Source organism: Triticum dicoccoides, chromosome 4A, assembly GCF_002162155.2.
Source record: "Triticum dicoccoides isolate Atlit2015 ecotype Zavitan chromosome 4A, WEW_v2.0, whole genome shotgun sequence".
Classification (NCBI taxonomy): Eukaryota; Viridiplantae; Streptophyta; class Magnoliopsida; order Poales; family Poaceae; genus Triticum; species Triticum dicoccoides.
The window spans coordinates 614,332,606-614,340,325 of record NC_041386.1 but is presented as its reverse complement, the minus strand read 5'-3'; the positions used below and the strand labels follow the sequence as shown (position 1 = coordinate 614,340,325).

General features: G+C 43.7%; 1 long non-coding RNA gene across 1 annotated transcript; it reads right to left on the bottom strand.

Moving 5' to 3' along the window:
* Window positions 1–4,966: 4,966 nt before the first annotated feature.
* On the bottom strand, window positions 4,967–7,052 carry LOC119289386. Its single transcript, XR_005141500.1, has 3 exons — window positions 6,922–7,052; window positions 5,824–6,033; window positions 4,967–5,225 (listed from the first exon to the last, which is right to left on the bottom strand). It is a non-coding gene; the product is annotated as an uncharacterized LOC119289386 (long non-coding RNA).
* Between the last annotated feature and the right edge of the window lie 668 nt (window positions 7,053–7,720).

Here is a 7,720-nt window from a genome sequence, read left to right as displayed (position 1 = left end):
TACCAAACACTGCAACTTGTTGCCCGCCGCCCCGCCTACATGGCAAAAGGCCGCATACATGGGTGCTACGCAGCAGTGCACCCGAGGCTTGCCGGCGTGTCTGCAGCGGTGGAGCCAACGTATAGTTGTTGGGTTCACTTGAACCCAACAAACTTGCTTCGTGGGTGCGCGTGCCTGACCTGAACCCAGTAAAAAATCCTGACTGACCCCATCAAATGACGTGAGGTGTCAATGCAAACAGCTAAGCCAAGGGTAAAAGCCCACGCGGGCAGCCAGCCAGGCCTAAGCTGTGATTAGTCACTTACTTTGTACTCACCCTAAAAGAAAAAAACATACTCTGTACTCACGTTTTTGTTAGCAACCTAACAATTTCTCTCTTGCACACAATTTCGAGTAGCAAATAGGAATTACAATCTCTGGATATAAGAATTGGGGAAAAGAAGGAGGAAGGGAAGAGAGCCGCCGCCGGTTCGTGCCGTGATCCACTGAATGAGTAAACGTTGCCTTCTCCCTGATACTTGTATTCTGCAGCGCTCAATGGTCCCCCGATGGGCCAAGCACATGTACCGGCCCGGGGGCAAGCCCACATACCAGTCAGGAGAGGGCTTTGTTGTATATGCGTATACACACGCACGCAGCCGCACGCCTTGTGAGTAGTCGTTTGTTCGTTTTCCACTTCGCATCTCACCTCTCGTCAATTCGCGTTCTTCGGTCACTGCACCCAGCGGCAACAATTTTAGCTCCAAATTTAAGGTTAGACTAGTAGGACGCCCGTGCGTTACCACGGGCTGATAAAATTATATATAGAAAAAGTGTCGATCAAATAAACTATAATTCAACATGTGTACGTTACATGCGACTTATAATTTTATTGCTATGAATACCTGTCATTCTAATACTACCCCTTTCCGATTTATTAGGCCCACACGTATCCCTAGATCGATGCTATTTTTTCAACATAATGCAAGTTATATTTTACAAAACTTATACCATCAGAAACTTCAAATGTCCTATTTTCAATGGTACAACTTTTTTCATGTATAATCCATATTACAGTAGTAAAATTACCGACCCTAGAGATACATGCAGGACCTGAAAAGGAGGTAGCACTTTCTCGACGTCCCATATGCAAACACAATGTGTATTGAAAGGATAGCATATTTTTTTGACATTCTGCACGTAATGAAAATGCAATTTGTTTAAAGTGTATGTATGTCGGTGAGTTCTCGAACTCAAAAACCACGTCTTAGGGTTAAGTGAGTTCATTATGAATGTCTAGCAAATGTGAGACATATAGAAATAAATTGTAAAATATTGCCAAATGTAAGACACATAAAAAAGGACAATTATACGTGTGTTATTGTCAAATGGGTGAATTTTCAGTCCTCCAGTTAGGGTCTCAAACGAGTCGAGTTCAAACGAGTTGGTCTAGCTCAACTTAAACTTAAATTCAAGCGAGCTCAAACAAAGTGAAGTTCAAAGTCGAGTAATAGAAAATGGCTTGTACTCAGCTTGTAACAACATCTAGCTAATTTTAAGCTAAATAAGATGATGAAATACGATATAATATAAAAAATAAAAATTAAGTATTGTCTGTTTTCAACGAAAGAGGCTCTAGTTTGAGGGTTTTTCTGCTTTTTTTCTCTCTCGGCCGATCATGCACCGAAGCGTCCACAGTAGACAAGTAAAGGAAATGACTGAATAAATAGCATAAAACTATTATTTTACAGGCTAAGGTTCCAAAAAACTACAAGTTTTTATTTTTTTTCTCAGATAACTACCAGGCGAGCGGTCGGCTGTTTCAAAAAACCCAAAACATTCGTTGCTAGCGATTTAAACTGTTTTATGACAGGTCGGGCCCACCCCTATACACTCCGTTTGTTTGACCGTTTTGTTTGACTGTTACCTTACATGTGGGACCCACATGTAAGTTGTCTCTTCTTCCTCTATCTTCTTTTCACTCCTCTGGCTCTTTCTTCTTCCTCCCCCTGCCCAACTACCCCCACTCGCCAACGGCCACCTCCACCATCCGTCTCGCGCTAAGACAAGGACGACGGCGGGAACGAAGGCCGCGCGGAGGAGCAGCTGCAGCGCAGGAGAGCATGGGTCGCTGCCATCCGTGCGCCATGGCCAGGAGCGCGCCCGCGGTGCCCAGGAGCAAGGGTCGCCGCCAACTGCGCGAAGGAGAATGGGCCGCCACCAGCTGGGGCAAGGAGCACGGGGCGGCACCAGCCGCGCCATGGCCCAGGGCTCAGTCGCCGCGCCATGGTCGGGGGCTCAACCGCCGCGCCAAGGAGCACGGGCCACTGCGCGCCATGGCCAGGAGCAGCGGCAGCGGTCGGCGGGGAACCCAGCCATGTCTGTCGCCCGGCTCGTGCCGAGGAACGCGGCGGCCGAGCGGCCTCGTTTCGCCTTGCCGGCGAGCTACCGGCGTCGTCTGTGGGCGAGTTATCCTTAAGGGCCCGATTGCTTTTTTGAAAACATCCAAGGACCCGATTGCTTTTTCTAAAAACATCCAGGGACCCGATTGCTTTTTTCTGAGAACTTACAAGGGTTGTCTATAAATGTGTAAAAGAACATATTTTTATATTAGGATATGACAAAGGGACACTGACATGCGGACCTCACATGTAAGGTAACGGTCAAACTAACGGTTTTCTTACATGCGGGTCCCAACTGTCACAATCGCGATCAATTTTAAAGCACTCTATGATTAGGGTTTTTAAAACAGCCGACCGCTCATTTGGTAGTTATCTGAGAAAAATTAAAAACCGGTAGTTTTTTGAAACCCTAGCCTATAAAGTAGTAGTTTTATGCTATTTACTCGAAATGACTTCAGGAACACCGAACCAGTGCTGCTACTTACCTCAGAAAAAAAAACCAGCTAGCTGCTAGCTAGTCTGCTACTACCTCACTCAGCTCTGTCTCGACCTCTCCAGACTCTTCCTCCTCCCACCGCCCCTCGCTAGATCCGATCCAGCGAGCTCCGGCTGCCCGCTACCTTTTCCATAGGATGAGATCTCCAGGCCGACCTCCCTTACCCTCAGATGTCGGCCATGGCGAATGACGACGCGCGGACGGAGGAGACAACAGGTTGCGTCTTCCACTTGGGGACGAGGCCGGCGAAGCAGGGAGGAGGCGAGGCTGATAGAAGGGAATAGGGCGCCCCCTGGAAGTGGAGGCAGCAACCAGTGTCTTCCGCATGGGGACGAGGCCGGATGAGCTGGCGGAGGAGGCAGTAGCCGCGCATTCCTGCATGCGGACGAGGTCGAAGGAGCTCGCGGTGAGACTGGAGGGCAGCGCGGTGGAGAGGCAGCGGTGCACGAGCATGAGACGAGGCGTACATGATGGACAAGCTCGCCGCGTACACGATGGGAAAGCTCGTCGGCATCGTTATCAAGTACAGTGTTCAGCTGACAAAAAAATTAAATTTCGTCACGTTGTTCAGGAGGTAGATATCTTCGTTCATCAACTCGGATACCACCATGGCATTAGCATATTTTCCCTCAAACATCATACGGTTCTTTCCTTCCATAAGTGCGAGGCAACATACATAGAATTTGTGGCTAGGTGCTAGGTATCTTTGGAATTGGCCATGACCACAGCTTACGTCCATCATTTCTTGATGTTTGATTTCTAACCTTATATTCTCATAATCTCCAGGTTGGTAGAATCGAGCTCGCAAAAGGAGAAAGGGTGAGGCAGGCAGCACTTTCAATGATTTTGTCGCAAAAGGAGCAGACTTCATCACGGGGCCATCCTCTGCTCAGCACCCTATCTACTTTGAACGTACACCATCTTTAGATTACGTGATATATCTTCAATAGTGATCTCAATATATCCTTGAGGTAACGAATGAAGTCCTCCATTTTTGCAGATTCAGAGACCTGATATAGCTTCACTCATTCTCTTATATCTCTTATATCATTGAAGAATCAAGATCCCATCACAGACCACTTATCTATGATGTTATATACTTGAGAAAAGTATGTTTTTTGTCCCTCAACTTCCCACAAAGTATAGACTTGGTCCCTCAAGATTTTTTGATATACATTTGGTCCCTCAAGTCTCAAAACCGGATAAGTTTGGTCCTAAACCAGATTTTGAGCACGTTGACCGGTTTTGACCGCCACAAAACCGCATGGTGAACAGTAAATTCGAAAAAAAAATAAAAACATTCAAAAAAATCTGAAACTTTTTGGGTCGAATATGCTTACATGCGCAAGATGCGAACAAAATTTTGTGCTCTTTTGGCTCTCGAGGAGCTCGTGGGAAAAAACAAAAAATACATGCTTGATGAATAGTAATTCAAAAAAATCAAAAAAGAATTCAGAAACTTTTTGAGCTCCTCGAGTGTCAAAAGAGCACGAAAAGTTGGTCGCACCTTGCGCATGTAAGCATATTGGATCCCAAAAAATTTCAGATTTTTTTGTAGTTTTTTTAATTTACTGTTCATCGGACGGTTTTGTGGCTGTCAAACCCGGTCAACGTGCTCAAAATCTGGTTTAGGACCAAACTTATCCGGTTTTGAGACTTGAGGGACCAAATTTATACCCAAAAATCTTAAGGGATTAAGTCTATACTTTGTGGGAACTTGAGGGACCAAAAACATACTTTTCTCTATATACTTATACGACCTTAGCTAAAACCATAGTTTTTGCTTGTTATCCATGGTATGACACAATGAACGTACAAAGAACTTTACTAATCCGAAATCTTGCAAGTGATTGAGAGCTACAAAGAGAGCACACTCAATGTAGTTTGAAATAAGGACCCCTTCAAAATATCCTGCCAAATAGCTGGAGGTATATGACACAATAAAATCGGAGTAGTGATTCTTTAACTGAAAATACTTGTAATTTCACTTTGTTTTCTGCGGCCAGTTTCCTTCAGTAAGAGTTTTAGTGCAAGCAATAACCTTGGGACAAAACTGAATACTCAAAGCCATAATTTGAATGTACTCAACTTAAAAAAAACAGGGACCAGTAGAACAGAACTTGGTAACTGAAAAGTAGTTCTTATTCAGATATCCCTTTCCCTCTCACAGTCTAGGGGAGTCAATGATGTGATGATGGGGACTGGAACATGTGGAACATCTCTTATATCTGAGTTAAAATCAACCGAACCAAATAGAAGTTGTTGTTTCTTACATCTGGATTTTCTTCAAGATGTCAATTAGTGTAAAGGCTTCTCAAGCGGTATCTTCTTCTCACAGGCAAACAATTCTGTAAACATGGAGAGAGAATTGAGGAGAACTTAAAGAATCAAGTGCTTGACATTGTAACTATGGATAAAAGGTATGTCCTAAAAAACCATCATCTGTTGGGTTAATCATTTTCCCCCTCTATTACAAGTTCAACTACAAGTTTTTTTCTCGCATTTCATATACTTTAAATAAGGAAATGTAGTTCATCAGACCAAACATCTGAAATAAAAAAATCATTTTATGCCCACCTTGAATAGAATATATCAACAGAAGTGGAATGCATATCCCAGATTCAAAGTTATTATTTTCTTTCTTGAGCTCTCCCCCATGCCTCCTTTGTAATACCCCTAAGAAAAGTATTGTGTTATATGGATATATTGTTCTCTCTTGTATTTTGTTTGCAAAAATGTCTGAAGTATACATCATGCATAGATATGAATTGTGTGTTTTCTTTTTACTGAACTATTACTTGTAGGTAAAGAGATAGGGGGATTGAGAAGCAACACTCGGTAATACTACATGGTAAAGAGATGACGAATGTAATTTAAGGAAAACACCTTTTTACCCAGATCTTAAAAGGGTAGATATGCAGCTTTATCTGCTTGGAAGAAACTGACCTCTTCTTTGTGTTCTGCATAGCTTGAACTTTTCTTTGCTGGTTCACGAGTCAAAATCTGGAAGGATACTTTAAAATTTGAGAACATGTGTGTTTTTAAACACACATATATTTAGAGTTATAGACGAGGAGGGGCAAGAGACGGATGTGCAGCTTGGACTTGCCGGCCTCCAAGCGGAATTGCATGCCGGCCTTTCCCACGATAATTACACTGCATAATTCTTTCGTATGTCAAAAATAATAAACAACCATTAAGCCAAATACTCTAATATGTTTGCTTGGCATATCACGATACATGATGAAAGGAAATATTGACATTAGCACATAAAAAAGTTATAAGCTTACCCATACAAACAAAGTCTAGGTTTACATAATTTGTTTAGCGCAAAATAACATGGACATATTTATTACACCAGAGATAGTTTTGCATTCATAGAAAAAAAACATAACATATAGTTTAGCATATACAAAACTCACAACTCTTGCTGACCTTACCTATGTACTCCCTCCATCCCATAATATAGGACGTTTTTTGACACTACTGCAGTATCAAAAAACGTCTTAAATTATGAGACAGAGGGAGTAATAAATTAGCGCTACAGCACAGATTATTAAAAAAAAAGTAGGTTCAGGAAAATAGACAAAGAACGCAGTGGTTAATTTTATGAAAAAATAGGATGATTAGGACCTTGCAGAAGACATAGCAATGCTTGAATGATTAAGTTGCGTATAGCTGTAATTCATATTGCTGGTGGAATTATAAGAGCATACAGAAATTATGGCAACTCGTATGTTTCTTTTCACAATAATCATCATGTTTTGTAGTGCATCTATAAAACCACTTTATTAGCTACAAAAAAATATAATTATGTTCTAGTCTGTAGTGATGAACATTATTCAGAAATCACCGGGAAGAAGTCAGGTACTACAGATAGATTATAACATATTTACAACGTTCACATTCTTACACATGTGGCGTAACTCCAGGTAATTCTTTTTGCGTCGTACTTATATGTATCCTATACATGCAGCTAGCAATTTATACATGGAGAACACAAAGGAATCTATCTCCATGACAGTGAGAAAACAAAGGCCATACTCTGAATTTGCAATGCAATCTGAATTTGCAATGCTGCTTGTAGTGCACCGCGGGTCTTCGGAGGCCAACCTGCAACATCCCGCTACTCTGGGTGCGTCTGTCCAACGCTTGCGTGCAGGCCGGCGTTCCGTCATCCCTTATGGCACAACTGGTACGTTTTCGTATTAGACAAAAGAACCCATGGAAATTGATTAGCCGAGGCTGTTCTATATGTGTTTCCGGCCGGTCGAAAGCTAGCTAGCAATGAACGGAAAAGATCAAGAAAAGCATGTACCTGCGCCGGCGGCGTACATGCAGCCGCGCGTAAGAGTGTGTCATAGGTGCAGCTGCGCATACAATCTCAATTGGAGGAGAATCTGATTAACGTCAAGGCCGTCCAATCCGATGCCCACATCGTGCAGCCACGCTTGCTCACGGTGGGAGAGGCCGTGTGCAATCCCGCATCGAGATCGGCAAGTCCAGGCTGGACGTCCGTCCCAAGACCATCTAGATGAGCATGGAGGTCGGCGTGCAATCCCGCGTGGTTGTGAGGAGGGGCATGCAGGGTGGGTGGGGCAGCGGCGCGACGCATGGAGGGCCGAAGCCGAGGAGCGGTGGTAAAGGGGCGGGTTGTGGGGTGCGTGAGAAGGGGCTGGAGTTAGGGTTTGCTTGGACCTGATCGTGCGTTGGTAACTTGTTTGACCACCTGATTTTTTGGGGTTAGGATCCTCTGCAGTACTGTACGGTGCTGTACAGTCACTGCCATGTGGGACCTGGCCCCACATGTCATTCACACTACAGCACCATACGATACTGTAGA